General features: G+C 37.3%; 1 long non-coding RNA gene across 1 annotated transcript in view; it reads left to right on the top strand.

Annotated features, from left to right (window-relative positions):
* LOC129058345 (uncharacterized) overlaps positions 1 to 20,631 on the top strand; it is a 49,686-nt gene that overhangs the window by 5,893 nt on the left and 23,162 nt on the right. The window contains exon 2 of the long non-coding RNA XR_008523451.2: positions 581 to 728. This is a non-coding gene — a long non-coding RNA (uncharacterized LOC129058345). The remainder of the gene's footprint in view (positions 1 to 580; positions 729 to 20,631) is intronic.

Genomic DNA, 20,631 nt, shown 5'->3' with positions numbered 1-20,631 from the left:
ATAAATAATAACTGGACTTTTGGGCCTATAATAGAGTGGCTCACTTCAAAAAAATTTTTTTTTTGTACAAATATGATTCTATGAAAATGATTATCAAAGGCAGCTTTAATGAGATAAATGTTAGGAAAACTAAGGATTCTGGAAATACAGTTGTCAAGAAGCCAACCAGTCTTCTTCCCTCCTCTAACCCATGAAGCAAATACTTTAAGTTGATCAAAATATGGGCTTTGTTTGTTGTTTGTTTTCCATGCTGATTAGGCAAGCATGAGTCAATATCCAGAAGGAAACATAGGGCATACTCTAACTGGGTAATTTAAGGAGAGTTCAATACACAGACTATCTCCAAAGCTATGAAACAGGTTCAGGAAAACCAACAACGGGTAGTGTTGATATCAACTTCCAATCCTAGGCCTGAAGGGGAAAAAGAAAGAAACCATTATTGAATCTAGGGAGGTAACTATATGTAATAAATATGGCCTTTGAAAGAGACTTGTGGGCAACCCACAAGACATGGCAATGCAGAAGGTAAAGGAACACATACACCATCCATTCTCTCCTCCTGCCCTCTGATTTTCTGCAGATGTTTCACATTAGACAAACTCACCTGGGAACCAGAGAACAAGGAAAGCTGGTGATGCCATCCACATAGATAAATGTCCCAGGCATCGAGCAGGTGGAGACAGAATCAAAAGCAAATTAAAGTTATCCTTTTTTTTTTTAAGTATTCAGTAAGTACCTCTTTCTCTCTGCTTTTTATTATAGATACAGCCATCTATTCTCCTTAAGCTTTCTTTTCTTTTTACATCAAATCAGTTTAATGAAATTTTTTAGAAACAATTTTGAACAGTGAGCTTATATCCTCTTAATTATTTTAGCAATTCAAAGAGCTCAAGATACCTAAAAACGTTAATGCTTTCTTCTCACCCCTATTGGGTGTACATTGATTAATGGATATAGCCATTTCACTCAGCAAGTATTTATTGAGTACTTACCATATGCAAGGCACTATCCGAGAACCATGGGGTACCCAAAGGTAAATCAAGTAAGGATGCTATCACTAGCATATATCTCTGGTTTTCTCTTTCCTGCATCCCTTTCTGTTTTTTTTCTGCCACCCATGATCAGACACAAGATTGGGCACATGATTTAGGCCTGACAATCAGTATGCCCCTTCCTCCTGACCAAAATGATAAGCCAAGACAGACAAATTGCCTAAGTTAGATCACTACAGTTTTATTTGGAACTTTCCTGCCATATTTATCAAGAAAAAGGTACACTTTCAAACGGAATTGTTCAGTGAAAAACATGCAGTCAAACTGAGATAAAGAGCTGAAAAGGAGACAGAGACTAAGACTCCAGCCCAGCGATTCCTGGCCCCCATTCAACTTCTCAGTGTTCTGAGACAGTGAATTATCTTGTTTTGCATAAGATATGATTTTATCCCTTGTAACCAGATAAGATTTGACTAATATATTATCCTCAAGAAGTTTATATGTAATAGATAAAATATGTGTGTACGCAAAACACAAAATATAGTTATAAATGGATTTTTTAAAAGATAGAGTTCAACCATTTGATTCAGCACTCCCACAACTGGGCATCTACCCAGAGGAAAAGAAGTCATTATACGAAAAAGATTCTTGCACACACATGTTTATAGCAGCACAATTCATGATTGCAAAAACATGGAACCAACCCAAATGCCCATCAATCAATGAGTGGATAAAGGAACTCTGAGAGGTACATATATATATGACGGAATACTACTGAGCCATAAAAAGGAATGAATTAATGACATTTGCAGTGATCTCGATGAGATTGGAGACTATTATCCTAAGTGAAATAATTCAGGAATGGAAAACCAAACATTGTATGTTCTCACTTTTAAGTGGGAGCTAAGCTATGAGGATGCAAAGGCATAAGAATGACACAATGGACTTTGGGGACTCAGAGGGAAAGGGTGGGAAGGGGTGAGGGATAAAAGACTACAAATAGGGTGCAGTGTATACTCCTTGGATGATGGGTGCACCACAGTCTCACAAATCACAACTAAAGAACTTACTCATGTAACCAAACACCACCTCTTCCCCAATAACCTATGGAAATAAAAAATTTTTTAAAAATAAAATAAAAGATAGAGTTCAAAGAGGCTAGGTTTACTTACAGAAGTAATTATCTGAACAGTCAAGGCAATTAAGATGTCATTTGAACTAAGACCTAAATCATAGATGAAATTATAGGCAAGTTGTTCATTGGGGGGAGGGGCACAGAGAGAGGTAGCAGATGTGGTATTTGTGTATTTGTATTTCACAAAGAAAGTGAGGTGAATAATACAGTGGGGAACATGTTACAATCTATTACTTGTGAGAACACAAACATTTAAACAATGTATATGACTCCAAGAATATATAGAACATTATTTAACAATGGTTGAATTTTGATAGTAGGACTGCATAGAATTTTTTTTCTTTGTGCTTTTCTATTTTTCAGACTGCAGTTTGGAATAAGTAGAAAATAGAATTATTTATTACATGAAAAAATGCCAAAATCTATCAAAAAAGAGGAGGGGCGTCACAATTAATGTTGAGTTTTAGAAATATTAATTCTTAAGCTCATTTAGTTTTGAATTGTTTGAAGACTGATGGTGCATTGGTCAACAACAGTTCTTAATTTCATGCCCACAAATTCAAGGCTAGAATTCACTCAGACCATTGCAGCTCTAGGCTTCATGCCACTTACTGTTTTTACAGGTTGCCTAAGATCAATGTATGTGTCAGAGAACTTGTTATCACACTTTTTTATCACTTTAGGAAACTAGATTTTTAGCACACGGTTTTATCAAAGAGAGCCCAAAACTCAAAGAACATAATGGCATGAACCTAACAAAACCATCAAAACCTGATACATTCAAGCAGATTATGTATGTGGTGGGGCTGCATCAAAAACTAGTAAGAGTTTGAGTATTCGTTTACATGAGGGAAAAATTGATTTTATTTGTGTAAAACTAAACAGGACTAAATGTGAACATACCAGCCTCCATCCATTTGAACTAACAAAGTAAAAACAAAAACGCCTTTAAAAATTAATTGAGGTATTTTAAAGACTATGTCCAGTTTAGACTCAAGAGGAGTTAACAATTTTATCTCTTCTGTCACTCCTGAAAAATATTTTTTAAAAAGCCCTCCAGTGTATCTTAGGCTGTTATAGACACTATTATTTTATCAATTAACCTAAACTGGCTTATAATCAGAATTTAGAAAATAAATTATTAGCATCCTTCCTCCTCAGCCGACTTTAATCTTCTCAACAGTCTTCTTTTTCCTTTAGTTTTATGTGGTACTCATTAGCTTTTAAGGGCTAGGGAGTTTGGGAAAGCAGAAAGAGAAGGATTTAGATCCCTCAGAAAATAAAATTGAAGACTATTTTATGGACATCACAGAAATAGTTTGTCAGGTTAATCTTTATTATTTCTTCCAGGTATTGTTTGTTTTGCTACTAGAGCTTCTTTTTATAGTTCCAAGATGAAATATGATTTGTACATATTTCTTTCACAAAATGTCTAAGTATGTATTAGTATTTTGTTGGTGCAAATGTAATTGTGGCTTTTTGCCATTAAAGTGGCCAAAACACCAATCTAATAGATTAGACAGATATATATATATGTGTGTATATATATATATATATACACACATATATATGTATATCCCTGCTGTTTGACATATAGGATTTAATTATTTCAAATTTTGGAGCAGGCTGAACAATTAACATCACTATGCTAAAGAAAAACTCATGATAATTTCAAGAACAATGCTAATGTATGAACAGAAAAAAAATCAATGGAAGAAATAGTGTCTGAAAACAATCTAGGTAACTTTCAGGGTCTTAATACCATTTTAACAAAGCAAGAAAATGGCAAATTATTCAATAAATAGTTTTGGGAAAATTGGTTATCCACTTGGAAAAATAATAATATAACCTTTACAAAAACAACCTCCAGCTAAATAAATATTTAAACCTATTTTTTGAATTGTAAATGTTCTAAAAGAAAATATACTAAAACAATTTTTATATCTTATTATAGGAAAAATCATTAAAAACTTTGCCAAAAAATGTAAAAAACACGAAGGAAAACTCTAAGTCCTGACTGTATAAAATTTTGTTATTTTTTTATCTTTGTAAATTGAAAGACACCATAACCAAAAATACGTGGTTTATATATCAATACATTGGAATAAAATATTTTGCATACTTATCTCAGACAAAGGGCTAATATTCTTAATACATAAATGCTTCTTAAAATCAATAATGAGAAAAGCAAACAACCCAATTAAAAATGGTCCCAGAAGAGGGAAAAGTAGGTGTTAAACTCATATAAAGTTATTTAATGCCACTAATCAAAGAATTCTCATTAAAATAGAGCTTCTAAAAATGTAGAAGCTTAATAACAAAGTATTGGCAAGGATGTAGAGAAATAAGCAATGTAATCAAGTATTGGTATAAGTATAAATTGAAATAGACTTTAGGAAGACATTATGACAATATCAATATGTTGAATCCACATACTCAATTACCCAGTAATCTCACTAGGGAGACTCTATCTTATAGAAATACAGGCATGAGTGTGCAAACATATCTATAAAAGAATGATAATTAAATCTTGTTTAAAATAGCAGAAAAAGTGCTAATCTATATATTAATAAGACACTAGAAAAATGAATTATATTGTATCTATGTGTTTCAGTCATCTATTACTGTCTAATAACACTCCAAAACTTATGGCTTAACGCAACAATTCTGTGGGTTGGGAAGGTTGGGAATATAGACAGTTCTTCCTTTCTATACAGTATTGACTGTGGCCAATCGCATGCCACAACAGCTGGTGACTGGCGCATGCTGGAATTTCCAAAAGCCTTCACTCATTCATGTCTGGTGCCTCAATGCTTCTCCACATGACCTTGTATTAGGCCATTCTTTGCACTGCTATAAACAAATACCTAAGACTGGGTAATTTATAAAGAAAATAGATTTAATTGGCTCATGGTTCTGCAAGTTGTACAAGCATGGCATCAGCATTTGCTCAGCTTCTGGGGAGACCCCAGGAGTTTTTACTCATGGCAGAAGGTGAAACGGGAGCAGGCACTTCACATGCCACACACTTTTAAACAACTAGATCTTGCAATAATTCACTTACTATTGGGAGGACAGCACCAAGCCACGAGGCATCTGTCCCCACAGACCCAACACCTCGCACCAGGTCCCATCTCCAACATTGGAGATTATATTTTACCATAAGATTTGGGTGGAACAAATATCAAAACCATATCAGCCTAGTTGAGCTTCCACACATCATCTCACATGTGAGAAGTCAGACCTCTCACATGGCAGATGACTTTCAAGAGAGAGCATTCCAAGAAGATAAGCCCTGACATGGAAGTTCTTATCAAGTTTTGCTATCCCATCAGTCAAAGTAAGTAACATGGCCAACCTCAGCATCAATATATGCTGATGCAGCATCAGCATCAGCATCAGAGCAACCTCAACTACATATAGGCATCGTTACCAGGAGGTGTGATTCTTTAGGGATCACTAACATAAGTCTCCTAAACATGCAATAGAAAATAGCTGAGCCATTTTTTTAAAGGAATAAGACATTTGTATATTTTTTGATAAATAGAAACTTGTTCTGGATGTATTTTTAAGTGCAAAAAGCAAGTTATAGAACAATATTCATAGTCTGATCACATTTAATTTCTTTAAAAAGCAAAATTACTGCGTGTGTATATAATACATATGATATATATATGTGTGTATACACACGTATGCATGTGCATGGGTATACACACACAAATAGATATTGAGAGAGAGAGAGAGAAAGAGAGAGAGTGATCAAAAAGGATATGCTCCATATACTCCAAACTGGTATTAGTGGTGATTACTGGGGATTAGGATTGGAATGAACAAAGGTTTTTTAAAAAAATTATTGTTTGACTTGGGTTATAATTTTTACTTTATCTCTTGTATTCTTTAAATTTAGTACAACTAGTATACATTATTTCGGTATTTTTTAAAGAGAAAGTATTCAGAACAATCTTTAGTTCATTCTACAGACCTATAAACAGCTGCAATAAATCATGTTGATTGTGGTCTGCCAAAGCAGGGCACTAAAGAAGGGTGACAGATTAGTAAAATAGTACAGGCTCATCAATTATGACAGGACAATCTACCATAATATCTTTTTAAACAGCTTTAAAGCATGAAGAGTTACTTTGGTAATTTCTCCCTTTCCTGAAAGTGATTTGTCCTAGGCAAAACCCAAGTATAATTTTGGTAGTAATTAAAATTGTATTTGTTTTGACACACACACACGCAAAATCTACTAGATGAACTTTTAATTTCTCTTTCCTTGTCGTCTGCATAATAACTAGAATGGAATGATGATAGTGATGATGATGATGATGATGATGTTGATGATGATGATGACAAAAATAGCGCTTACTTACTAAGCATGTCACCTGCACAACAAGCTGATAGGGTATCTACTACTGTTATGCGCATTTTGCAATCAAAGAAACTGACACTTACTCTATATCATGTAATCAGCATTGTGGAAACTGAGATGTGACCTCAGGTAGCCCTGGTCCAGAGCTCTTTTTATACTGCTTCTCCTGGCAATGATGATAGATGATCTCTGTGTATATACAAATATACTTCAAGAATTAGGAGTCCTATTTTTAATACAAATCAAGAAAGAGTAACACAAGTTTTCACTATTTAAAATCCATTTCTGATTACCTTTTAGGGTATAGCTAGTTGAGATTAAGCATTCATTTATGTCTATGATCTTGGTTTTGGCATCACACTAACTCAAAGACAACTCAAGTTGTCTAGGCTGCTTCTAGAACCACATATCAGTCTCTCTGTGCCATAAGAATTCACTGTGCCAGGCTGAATTCAATCTACCAATATTCTAACACTGAAATTAGAGAGCTCAAACAACAGCTGATTGCACACCATGAGATCCACTAAAATCTGACAGCAGGTGCATTCACCAACTTTGACCATAATGATGGCAATAAGGAGACTCTGTTAAAGGGACAAGAGCACAGATATCTGGCACCAGGACCTGGAAAAAAGCAAGACAGTTTTAAACAAGTACCACATGTGGTGACTCCTTAGATGTTGAGAGCTAATAAGAGGCTGAAGATTTTTAGCTTAGCACTGATGCTGTGGACAGCAGGATATCGTAACATCTAGAAATTGAGAATGAATCAGGAGGTAGTGATAAATCCTGTGCTGATACCTGGTATGTAGAATGGTTATATTTTTAGGATAAATGCAAAGATGTAAAAATTAAAGAGCACGCTGGAGTGAAGCAAATATACTGAGAGATCTGCACATTTGCAGATTCATTCATTCACTAAGCAAGTACTATTTGAGGGTAGCATCCCAGGTTTCAAAATATAGAAGCAGAACAAAACGACATGGCCCTTTTCTTATGGAGCTGAGAGTTTAACAGAAATGAAACAACCAGATAATGATTATAATGTGCAATGGGTGTTATGATACTAGAAATATAGGATATCATGGGACCATTGTATAGGGAAGTGAAGAAATTCCAATGGAGGTGCGGGTCCAGGACAAGGACAAGGAAAAATGCATCCATGGAGAAAAAGCCCATAAATGTGGACATCAGCATGTAAGGAGGTCAGAGATGTCAGAAACTAGGTCATAAGTGGTGAGAAATGAGAAGATGGAGAGATGGACGGGGGCCAGATGTTGGTGTTCTGTGAAAAAGCATCTGTTTTTACAGACATGAAAATTATTTTAATAGCCGCTTTTATTTAGAAGCAGCCAGCAAACCAACATTTATGAAACTACTATGTGCCTCACAGTGAACAAGACAGTCTCTGTCCTCAAGGAACTTATCTATTAGTGGAGGGATCCAGACAAAAAAAAAAAAACTCATAGAAAATACAAATAAATATCTAGCAAGTGTTAAGAAGAAGAAGAAATCAAATTCTATGAAGAAGAATGAGTGAAGGGGCACATTTTAGCTGCCGTAGTCAAGAATGACCTCTCTAGTGGAAGAAATATTTGAATTGAGATCTGAACAACTGAGAAAGAGGGAGGCATGTGAAGGTCTCAAGAGAGCATTCAACGCAGAAGGAACAGCAAGAGCAAACAAAAGGGGGATCAAAGCAAGTTTGTGTTCAAAGCCCAGAAATTAGGCCAATGTGGCCAAAGACAGTGAATGAAAGGAGGTGTAAGGGAGTTGATGTCAGAGAAACGGCTAAAGGACAGATCAGGTAGAACCTTGAAGGAAGACCAGCTAAACATCTCACTCGCCCAAGATTATCCCAGTTACCACTCTTTAGCTCTGTTTAATTAAGAAAGCCCCTGCTTTACTCATAAGTTTATAGGGTATGGCAAAGAGCTTAGACATTGTAGTTCTGATGAAAGCCACTGGAGAGTTTAAAGCAAGACAACAACATAATCTGATTCATGCCTTAGAAAAGTTGCTTTGGCTGGTTTTGAGTGAGTTTCTTAATCCTGAGTTCTAGTTTGATTGCACTGTGGTCTGAGAGACAGTTTCTTATAATTTCTGTTCTTTTACATTTGCTGAGGAGTGCTTTACTTCCAACTATGTGTTCAATTTTGGAATAAGTGCGATGTGGTGCTGAGAAAAATGTATACTTTGTTGATTTAGGGTGGAGAGTTCTGTAGATGTCTATTAGGTCCGCTTGGTGCAGAGCTGAGTTCAATTCCTGGATATCCTTGTTAACTTTCGGTCTCGTTGATCTAATGTTGACAGTGGGTGGTTAAAGTCTCCTATTATTATCATGTGGGAGTCTAAGTCTCTTTGTAGGTCTCTAAGGACTTGCTTTATGAATCTGGGTGCTCCTGTATTGGGTGTATATATATTTAGGATAGTTAGCTCTTGTTGAATTGATCCCTTTACCATTATGTAATGGCCTTCTTTGTCTCTTTTGATCTTTGTTGGTTTAAAGTCTGTTTTATCAGAGACTAGGATTGCAACCCCTGCCTTTTTTTTGTTTTCCATTTGCTTGGTAAATCTTCCTCCATCCCTTTATTTTGAGCCTATGTGTCTCTCTGCACATGAGATTGGTTTGGTCTCCTGAATACAGCACACCAATGGGTCTTGACTCTATCCAATTTGCCAGTCTGTGTCTTTTAATTGGAGCATTTAGCCCATTTACATTTGAGGTTAATATCGTTATGTCTGAATTTGATCCTGTCATTATGATGTTAGGTGGTTATTTTGCTCGTTAGTTAATGCAGTTTCTTCCTAGCATCAGTGGTCTTTACAATTTGGCATGCTTTGCAGTGGCTGGTACCAGTCGTTCCTTTCCATGTGTAGTGCTTCCTTCAGGAGCTCTTTTAGGGCAGGCCTGGTGGTGACAAAATCTCTCAGCATTTGCTTGTCTGTAGAGGATTTTATTTCTCCTTCATTTATGAAGCTTAGTTTGGCTGGATATGAAATTCTGGGTTGAAAATGCTTTTCTTTAAGAATGTTAAATATTGGACCCCACTCTCTTCTGGCTTGTAGAGTTTCTGCTCAGAGATCCACTGTTAGTCTGATGGGCTTCCCTTTGTGGGTAACCTGACCTTTCTCTCTGGTTGCCCTTAACATTTTTTCCTTCATTTCAACTTTGGTGAATCTGACAATTATATGCCTTGGAGTTGCTCTTCTCGAGGAGTATCTTTGTGGCGTTCTCTGTATTTCCTGAATTTGAATGTTGGCCTGCCTTGATAGCTTGGGGAAGATCTCCTGGAAAATATCCTGCAGAGTGTTTTCCAACATGGTTCCATTCTCCCAGTCACTTTCAGGTACATCAAGAAACACTCAAAACCACTCAACTACATGGAAACTGAACAACCTGCTCCTGAATGACTACTGCTTACATAACAAAATGAAGGCAGAAATAAAGATGTTCTTTGAAACCAAAATGAGAACAAAGACACAACATACCAGAATCTCTGGGACACACTTAAAGCAGTGTGTAGAGGGAAATTTATAGCACTAAATGCCCACAAGAGAAAGCAGGAAAGATCTAAAATTGACATGCTAACATCACAATTAAAAGAACTAGAGAAGCAAGAGCAAACACATTCAAAAGCTAGCAGAAGGCAAGAAATAACTAAGATCAGAGCAGAACTGAAGGAGATAGAGACACAAAAAACCCTTCAAAAAATCAATGAATCCAGGAGCTAGTTTTTTGAAAAGATCAACAAAATTGATAGACCACTAGCAAGACTAATAAGAAGCAAAGAGAGAAGAATCAAATAGATGCAATAAAAAATGATAAAGGGGATATCACTACTGATCCCACAGAAATACAAGCTACCATCAGGGAATACTATAAATACCTCTACGCAAATAAACTAGAAAATCTAGAAGGATGGATAAATTCCTGTACGCATACACCCTCCCAAGACTAAACCAGGAAGAAGTGGAATCCCTGAATAGACCAATAACAGGCTCTGAAATTGAGACAATAATTAATAGATTACCAACCAAAAAAAGTCCAGGACCAGATGGATTCACAGCCAAATTCTACCAGAGGTACAATGAGGAGCTGGTACCATTCCTTCTGAAACTATTCCAATCAATAGAAAAAGAGGGAATCCTCCCTAATTCATTTTATGGAGCCAGCATCATCCTGATACCAAAGCCTGGCAGAGACACAACAAAAAAAGAGAATTTTAGACCTATCCCTGATGGACATTCATGCAAAAATTCTCAATAAAATACTGGCAAACCGAACCCAGCAGCACATCAAAAAGCTTATCCACTATGATCAAGTGGGCTTCATCCCTGGGATGCAAGGCTGGTTCAACATACACAAATCAATAAACGTAATCCAGCATATAAACAGAACCAAAAACAAAAACCACATGATTATCTCAATAGATGCAGAAAAGGCCTTTGACAAAATTCAACAGCCCTTCATGCTAAAAACTCTCAATAAATTAGGTATTGATGGGATGTATCTCAAAATAATAAGAGCTATTTATGACAAACCCACAGCCAATATCATACTGAATGGGCAAAAACTGGAAGCATTCCCTTTGAAAACTGGCACAAGACAGGGATGCCCTCTCTCACCACTCCTATTCAACATAGTGTTGGAAGTTCTGGCCAGGGCAATCAGGCAGGAGAAAGAAATAAAGGGTATTCAATTACAAATTGTTTGCTGATGACATGATCATATGGTGGTGATTCCTCAAGGATCTAGAACTAGAAATACCATTTGACCCAGCCATCCCATTACTGGGTATATACCCAAAGGATTACAAATCATGCTGCTGTAAAGACACATGAATATGTATGTTTATTGCAGCACTATTCACAATAGCAAAGACCTGGAACAAACCCAAATGTCCATCAATGATAGACTGGATTAAGAAAATGTGGCACATATACAGTATGCAATATTATGCAGCCATAAAAAAGGATGGGTTCATGTCCTCTGTTGGGACATGGATGAAGCTGGAAGCCATCATTCTGAGCAAACTGTCACAAGGACAAAAAACCAAACACTGTGTATTCTTACTCATAGGTGGGAATTGAACAATGAGAACACTTGGACACACGAAGGGGAACATTACACATTGGGGCCTGTTGTGGGGTGGGGGGAGGGGGAAGGGATAGCATTAGGAGATATACCTAATGTAAATGTCGAGTTAATGGGTGCAGCACACCAACATGGCACATGTATACATATGTAACAAACATGCACGTTGTGCACATGTACCCTAGAACTTAAAGTACAATAAAAAAAAAAAAAGAAAAGTTGCTTTGGCTACAATTTGAAAACGTTTTGTAAGGAGGAAGGACAAGGCTAAGAGCTTACACTTTCATTAATTCTGTTTAAGGCCCAGATACCCAAATAACTCTTTTGATTTCTCACAGAACTACAGAATCTTGGAATTTGGAAATAATTTTGGAGTTTACTTTCTCTATTCTCCTATATCCTGTAAGAATGCCTCCTACAATAGCTGATGCCTATAACTGGCTTTAATGAAACAGAAATCAATGTCAGATTTTAAAGAGAAAACTTCCACTGGATAAAAAGGGGGGAGACTTAAAATAAAAAGAGCACAGTCATTGGAGAAAGGCAGAGCCAGATGCGTGTCCTGACTAGTTAGAAGCTTCTTAACCTGAGGCAAATTTCTTAACCATTCTGAATATTCAATTTGCATTGTCAAAATCAGGCACACCAAAGGAAACTTTTATACAGTTTCATAATAAGGAAAGAAGAAAATTATTGAAGGTCTCCAGCAATCACTACAATAATGTTTTTCAGGCCATATGAATTTTTTGTCCTGAAAAACCTAGACAGGGCTGACTGTTGCTGAAATACACATTCGCATGGTTTCCTTTACTGTTACAACTAGGATAAGGCAACCCAAATCTGTGTGATTTACCACTGGTGCCAAGAGACTAGACCACAATCATCAACACCTAAAGGGGCCTCTTTTCTCAGAAAACTATACTAGCTCTAGTAAGTCACCATGAAGATATTACAGACACTTATATTAGTTTTCTAGAGCTGCCATAACAAAGTACCACAAACGAAGTGGCTTAAACAACTAAATTTATTATCTCATAGTTCTGGAGGCTAGAAGTCTAAGATCAAGGTGTTGGCAGAGTTGGTTCCTTCTGAGGGCTGTGAGAAAGGATCTGTTCCGTGCCTCTTTCCTAACTCCTGGTTTGCATCTTTGGCATCCATTGGCTTATAGATGCATCGCCCCAATCTTTGTTTTCCTGTTCACATGATGTTCTCCCTGTGTTTGTATCTGTCTCTTCAAACGGAATTCTTTTCAAATGGACACCAGTCATATTGAATTATGGGCCCACTACTCGGTATGACCTCATTTTACCTTAATAAATTACATCTGCAATGACCTTATTTCCAAATAAGGTTACATCTTATTTGGAAGTACTGGGAGTTAGGACTTCAATATGTGAATTAGGGGCAGGAGAAAATTCAATCCATAACAATGCTGAAATAAATCATCTTTATTTTACTTTAGTTTATGTCCCCTAGCCCCCAAAAAACATTCTGTTTAAACTTTTCTAACGAAGAAAAGAAACATTTTTAGAATTACTTAGGACATTCTGTTTTAAAAATATTTTTAAAAGCATCTGCCTTGTTAAAAAATATATATACAACATTATAAAAAGGAATTAAAAATGGAGACAAATTTGATGCAGACCTCTTCACAAGGCTACCACTGCCACCACTTGTTCTCAAAGTTGACATTTGAATCTCAAGGGCAATCACAAACATAGAACTCATTCTGAAAATCTCTGTTGCCCTGTTGGAACAACTGTTCGTGTTTATAATGCACATGGTATGATGAAGATTACATTTATTTTATATTAGTCTGGGGGCTGGCATTGTTGTTCTAAAAGTCTGAAGATGAAATTACAAATTTAAATAGTTCCTGTTCATAGCAAAGCCTGTTGTTTGCTATAGCAGATGCTGACAGTGTTCTTCCCATATCCTACAGGCACTCATTCTACTGAAAGCACCTGTGAATCTCTGCCAGAAGGCTTTCTTTAAGCCTGTGTGTAGTGCAGACTAGAAGTGCTGGGGGTCAACACCACTGGGAGCACCCCTCAGCCAATGCTAGATGGGAGTTGGCAGATAAATGCTCCATTTTCTTTGCAACTTGGTTGGAAAATGTCTGCACTGACTTCCAGCAACTCTAAGAAATGTCTACCCTGACTTGCAGTGTTCCCAGCTGCATTAAGCTTCCGTTGCCCGTTCTTGCAACTTGATTTATAATGTACCTTTTTTTAGCTGCCTTCCTTTTCTTCTATCACTTCCCTACATACCCAGAATTTCCTAGCTTCATCCCCTAAATAAACCACCTATACCGCTGACCCTTGAACAAAACAGGTTTTAATAATGTGGGGTCCACTTATATGCAGACTTTTTTCAATAAATATATTAGAAAACCTTTTGGAGATTTGAGACAATTTGAAAAAATTTGCAATGAACTGCATGGCCTAGAAATATTGAAAAATTTAAGAAAGTCAGGTATGTCTATTTTATCATTTGCTATCATAAAATAAACACAAATCTATTATAAAAAGTTAAAAGTTATTAAAACATATGCACACAAACACAGATTACACATGGAACCATTCACTGTCAAGAGAAAAGTAAACAAGTGTGATGATGCAATATTAAATCATAACTGCATAAAATTAACTATAGTACATATTGTACTACTATAAAAATGTTATAGCCACCTCCTGTTGCTATTATGGTAAGCTCAAGTGTTGTATTTGCTTAAAATTCCATGTGTATTAGTCCATTCTCATGCTGCTATGAAGAAATACCTGAAACTGGGTAATTTATAAAGGAAAGAGGTTTAATTGAGTCTCAGTTCCACATGGATGGGGAGGCCTCAGGAAACTTACAATCATGGTGGAAGGTAAAGGGGAAGCAAGGCACCTTCTTCACAAGGCAGCAGGAAGGAGAATGAATGCAGGAGAAAATACCAAGCACTTATAAAACCCTCAAATCTCATGAGAACTCACTATCACAAGAACAGCATGAGGGAAACTGCCCCCATGATCCAGTCACTTCCCACCAGGTCCCTCCCATGACACGTGGGGATTATGGGAACTACAGTGGGGACACAGCCAAACCATATCACATGTGAAGCTAATCATTGCCACATGAGCAGTTCATCTCTCCAGTAAATTTCATTTTGCAGTAAAGAGTGATCTCTAGCAGTTCTCACATATTTTTCATTGTGTTTAGTGCAATTTCGTAAACCTTGAAAAACACCAGGGAACCCATAAAAGCTACCACTAGTGATGTTGGAAGTGCTCCCAACAAACAGAGAAAAGTCATGACATTAACAAGGAAAAGTTGAATTGTTTGATACATATCATAAATTGAGATCTGCAGCTGTGGTTGCCTGCCATTTTGAGATAAATGAATATAGTGTAAAAACCATTGTTAAAAAAAAAAAAAGAAAAGGAAAAGAAATTAGGGAAGCTGTCTCTGCAGCTGTGCCAGCAGGTATGAAAACTTTTCACTTTTTGTGTGAAATACTTTATCTCATATTGAAAATGCAACTTTATATGAGTGAGGATTGCTATTAAAAAGTCATACCTACAGACTCAAACATAATACAAAAAAACATGGTTGGCTGGGCATGATGGCTCAGGCCTGTAATCCCAGCACTTTGGGAGGCAGAGGCAGGAAGATCATTTGAGCCCAGGAGTTCATGACCAGCCTGGCCAGCGACCCCCACCTCTACAAAAATTTTTAAAAATTAGCCAGGTGTGGTGGTGTACACCTGTGGTTCCAGCTAATCAAGAGGCTTAGGTGGGAGGATCACTTACGCCTGGGAAGTCAAGGCTGCAGTTAGCTGTGATTGTACCACTGTACTCCAGCCTGAGTGACGAAGCGAGACCTTGTCTCAAAAAAAGAATAAGAGGAAAAGAGGAGTCATTATATGACAACTTAGAGCAAAAGGAAGGTGAAGGATCTAAAGTGGGAGAATTTAATGCCAGCAAAGGATTGTCTGATAATTTTAGAAAGAGGTTTGTCTTTAAAAATGTCAAGATAGTAGGAGGAGCAGCAGCAGACAAGTTCTAGGACTATATGCCATTAAGAAAATTGAGAACAAAGGATATCTGCCTGAACTGGTTTTTAATGCAGATGAAAGTGCCTTATTCTGGGGGAAAAGTGCCACAAAGGACATTTCTTAGTCAGGAAGAGAAGTGAGCACCAGAATTTAAGGCAGGAAAGGATAGGCTAACTCTAGTGTTTTGTGCAATTGCAGTCAGGTTTATCATAACTCCCTTATCTATAGAGCTGCTAATCCCAGAGCCTTGAAGAGAAAAGATGAACACAAGTTGCCAATCTTTTGGTTGTACAACAAGAAGTCCTGGACAATTAGAACACTTTTTCTGGATTGGTTCTATTGATGCTTTGTCCCTGAAGTCTAGAAGTACCTTGACAGTAAGAGACTGCCTTTTAAAGTACTTTTGATATTGGATAATGCCCCTGGTAACCCATAATCCTATGAGTCAACACCAAGGGAGTTGAAGTGGTCTACTTCTTCCCAAAAGCAACATCTGTAAATCAGCCTCTAAATCAGGAAGTCATAAAGATCTTTAAAGTTCATTACACAGAGTACTCTATGGAAAGGATTAAGGTCCGCGGTTAGCATTATGAAAGAGAATCCCTAATACAGAGAACATCCTGAAAGTCTGCAGAGATTAACCATTGAAGATGCTATTGTAGTTATAGAAAAAGTTGTGAAAATCATCAAGGTTGAAACAATAAATTCCTGCTGGAGAAAACTGTGTCTAGATGTTGTGCATGTCTTCACAAGATTTGTGACAGAGATACTCAAGGAAATCATGAAAGAGATTCTGGATATGGCCCCCAAAAAATGGTAGGGAGTGAAGGATTTCAAAATATGGATCTTGGAGAAATTCAAGAGCTAATAGACACCACAGTAGAGGAATTAACAGATGATGACTTGATGGAGATGAGTGCTTCCGAACAAACGCCACATGATGTGGAAGAAGATGTAGAAGAAGCAGTGCAGGAAACAAATGGACATTAGGTAATCCAGCAGAAGGGTTCCAATTATTCAAGACTGCTTTCGACTTCTTTTACATGAACCCCTTCTTTGATACAGGCACTGAAACTAAAGAAAATGGTGGAAAAAAGGTTTGTACCATATAGAAACTTTTAGAGAAATAAAAAAGCAAAAAAATCAGACAGAAATTATGATGTTATATCGAGTACGCCTGCCTCTCCTGCTTCCCATTCCGCTTCCTCTACCACTGCCACTCTTGAGACAGCAAAAACAACTCCTCCTGCTCCTCCTCTGCCTCAGCCTACTCAGAGATAAGATAATGAGAATGAAGATCTTTATGATGATCCACTTCCACTTAATGAATAGAAAATACATTTTCTTTATGATTTTCTTAATAACATTCTCTTTTCTCTAGCTTACTTTATTGTAAGAATACAGTATATAATACATGTGATATACAAAATATGTGTTAAGTTACTGTTTAGTCATCGATAAGGCTTCGGGTCAACAGTAGGCTATTAGTTAAGTTTTGGGAAAGTTAAATATTAGACATGGGTTTTTTTATTGCATGGGGGAATTGGCACTCCTAAACCCCTTGTTGTTTGAGGGTCAACTGTACATTGTTTAAGAGTTTGCCTCTGGCGTAATTCAAACTAAGACCATTATCTTCTTAACAGCTATTCCCTTCTTCCTTATTTACATGACTTCAATTTTGTGAAGCTCCCATCCTCCTCTCCAGTGCCAAAGACTTTAAGAAAGGTTGACACAGTCCCATCTCTGGAAAGGGTCCTGAGTGATCTAAATTGATAATGATTTCTTATTTTTCTAGGCATGAGCAGGCAGCTCCGTTATGATCAATGAGAGACATGCAGGAAAGTCAGCTCTAGGACTTTGGAGACATAGAAAAAAACAGTTTATTTTCAGCCTCTGGATTTTGTCATGTCTAGATGAGACACTAAAACTGTTGCAGCCATCTTGCAACAATGAAAAGAGGTATTGGGAGGACAGAGCCAACACACTGGTAAGGGCAGAGCCATGAGAATACCCAAGAAGAGCCGGAGCTCTAGTTACACTGAACCTGGAGCTGCCCTTTCTTTAGAATTCTTGTTATGTGAAATAACTCTCATGCTTCTGATCAGTCAAGTCAGGGTTTTTTGTTACTTCAGGCAGTAAGCATCTAATTAATACATTTATGAGTAGAGAAAAAAACTTCACAATTCTTAGGCTGTGTAGAAGCTGGATGTGGCCACTGAAGCAGAAATCAAGAGCCAAAAGGGGTCAAACAGACATCAGGACAAACAGACCATGGGCAGGAGGAGAAAATAGGGAATAATGGTCAACAAGTAATAATGGTAAACAAAGCTAAAATGCACAGACTCCAAAAAAGTAGGCATCAAGGTTGGAGAATCTTACAACCTGTCTTATTTCTTTCCTCTCTTCCTTCAACTATTATTCACTGAGCACATACTGTATTCCAGTGCACTTTTAGGAACTGGACATTCAGAGGTGGACAGGAACAATAGGGCCAGAGCCCTTGGGAGGCTTGCATCCAAGAGAATCACTGGCAAGTTAGAGCCTAGGATTACATTGTGGAGCAAGAAAAAGGAAAGTGGACACATGCATAGGCCCAGATAAAACTCTGGATTCAGCTGAGATGCTCTTTCTGCTGCTGTCTTCCACATGTGGATACCTCCATCTAGGCTTCAAAGGAGCCAAGAATGACTTCTGACCCCAGACAAAAATATTAGGGAATAAGCCATGCTAAAGAAAGAAAACTCTTCAGAAGGCCACTGTGGAAACCCTGATATTGGTAAAACAGCCCTCAGAAAGAGAAAAGTCACTTTTATTAAAAATATAACATGAGGTAGATAGTGGTGCTTGGCAAATTATTTTTCTCCTCAGGTAAGCAACAGTCTAAGTTGAGGAGGTCAAATAAGATCAACTGAACAGCTCCGTGGAAATCTGTTGGTAAGTTCATTCTCAGTAGGAGAAAAAAATGGCAGTAATGTCTGCCATGGGTACAGAAAAAATGGCAGCCATTCGGAAACCCATTTGCAATAGCCTAACTGCAGGAAAATGTGAAATAAGAGAATTTTGACTCCTATTCCTATGGGAGAAATTATTTTGTAGCTGAGAGAAAAACAGAGCCAAAATATAAAACTATACTTATTTTTCTTCTTGTGATCAAACTTATGCCATAAAAACTGTGAATCTTGACATTGGCAAGTACGCATTCCTGAGTGTTGAGCAAAAAAATGAATCAGTTGACCTAAGCATCTCTTAAATGCAAAGTGCAATATTACTTATACAATTTAAAAGCAGATTTTACCATATTATTTATGAGCCTGTGAGATTTACTTAAAGTGTACTGAATGCTTATCATTTGTACATTAAATCTGGTAACACCTTTTTTTTGCATTGAATTGCAAATGTCTGTGTTACCTAATGTCGTTCTGCTTTGCATATGCTCTACTTTATTTACAAACGTATTAAAAATATCCACTTATGCACATTTATGCTCTCTTTTCAAGGCAACATGGCTAAGCATTTTATTAAAATGTATAATTATTGCTAAAAATAATTGTGTTTGTTAGCACATTATGAGAGCATAAAGACTAGTTTTTATTCATTTATTTATTCACTCATTCAACAAATATTTGTGGAATTCCTATTAATTGCCAGGTGTGAGAACACTGGGCTAAAAGCTAGATTTATCACCAAAAGTCTGTTTATAAACCTACTTTTCTACTGCAGCCTTATGATGGAACCAGTTAACTATGAATTATTTGTACCAAGGTCTAAATAATGAATCAACACAAGACAAAAAAAAGCCTTGATGAGACATAAGAACTAAGTTTTGGGGGCAAAAGCAGAGTTGGGGCAAGGCCGGATTCAGATCCTGAGAGTATTAGAATGAACAATACAAGATAGCGGCTGGACGTGGTGGCTCATGCCTGTAATCCCAGCACTTTGGGAAGCTGAGGCAGATGGATCACCTGAGGTCAGGAGTTGGAGACCAACCTGGCCAACATGGTGAAACCCCATCTCTACAAAAAAAACACAAACAAAAAAATTAGCTGGGTATGGTGGTGCACACCTGTAGTCCCAGCTACTCTGGAGGCTGAGGTGAGAGAATCACTTGAACCCAGGAGGCAGAGTTTGCAATGAGCGAAGTTCACACCACTGCACTCCAGCCTGGGCAATAAATCGAGATGCTGTCTAAAAAAAAAAAAATACAAGATAGAAATAATCAAGAGGGACTATGAAGACCATGGAAAAATCTAAAGCCAATGACTACAGAAACTTACAAATAGCAAGGAAAGCACGCTTTAATCTGTGCTTGATTGGTGTGAGCAAATTCTCATTGACAGAGAACTGTGTTGAAAGCTCTGAGCTCCATTCTCTGAGAGGTGCATCTAGTAGCACCTACAAATTACTATTTTCAACTACCTGAGACTTTACCACTTTGTCACAGAAAGCTAATCCTTCTACAATCTCTGTTTTATGTTTGTTCCTATCAAGTTTCAGTTGCTTTCCAACTCAGATGCAGAATTCTGACACTATTAGAAAAGGTGTGATACGGATTTCTTCTCCCACATTAGACTATGGTACATCTTTGATTCATGACCTAGCATTCACTTAGGCAAACATCTCTATCCTCTAAGATGCAAAAAACAGAATATCATCATCAAAGCCAACAAGTTAGAAAAAGGGAGACTTGAAAACAGTAACAAGTTCCAAACTAAAATAAGCTCATATAAATGTACAAGGCTTAATGGGTTGGGTAGGAAAGGTTGGCAGGCTAATACTCAGCGAGTCCTGGAATTGAAAAGGCAAACTCTGAGGCCGGGCACAGTGGCTCACGCCTGTAATCCCAGCACTTTGGGAGGCCAAGGTGGGTGGATCACTTGAGATCAAGAGTTCAAGGCCGGCCTGATCAACATGGAGAAATCCCGTCTCTACTAAAAATACAAAATTAGCCAGACATGGTGGCACACGCCTATAATCCCAGCTACTTGGGAGGCT

Source organism: Pongo abelii, chromosome 2 (assembly GCF_028885655.2).
Source record: "Pongo abelii isolate AG06213 chromosome 2, NHGRI_mPonAbe1-v2.0_pri, whole genome shotgun sequence".
Classification (NCBI taxonomy): domain Eukaryota; kingdom Metazoa; phylum Chordata; class Mammalia; order Primates; family Hominidae; genus Pongo; species Pongo abelii.
This window is presented reverse-complemented; position numbering and strand designations above follow the sequence as displayed.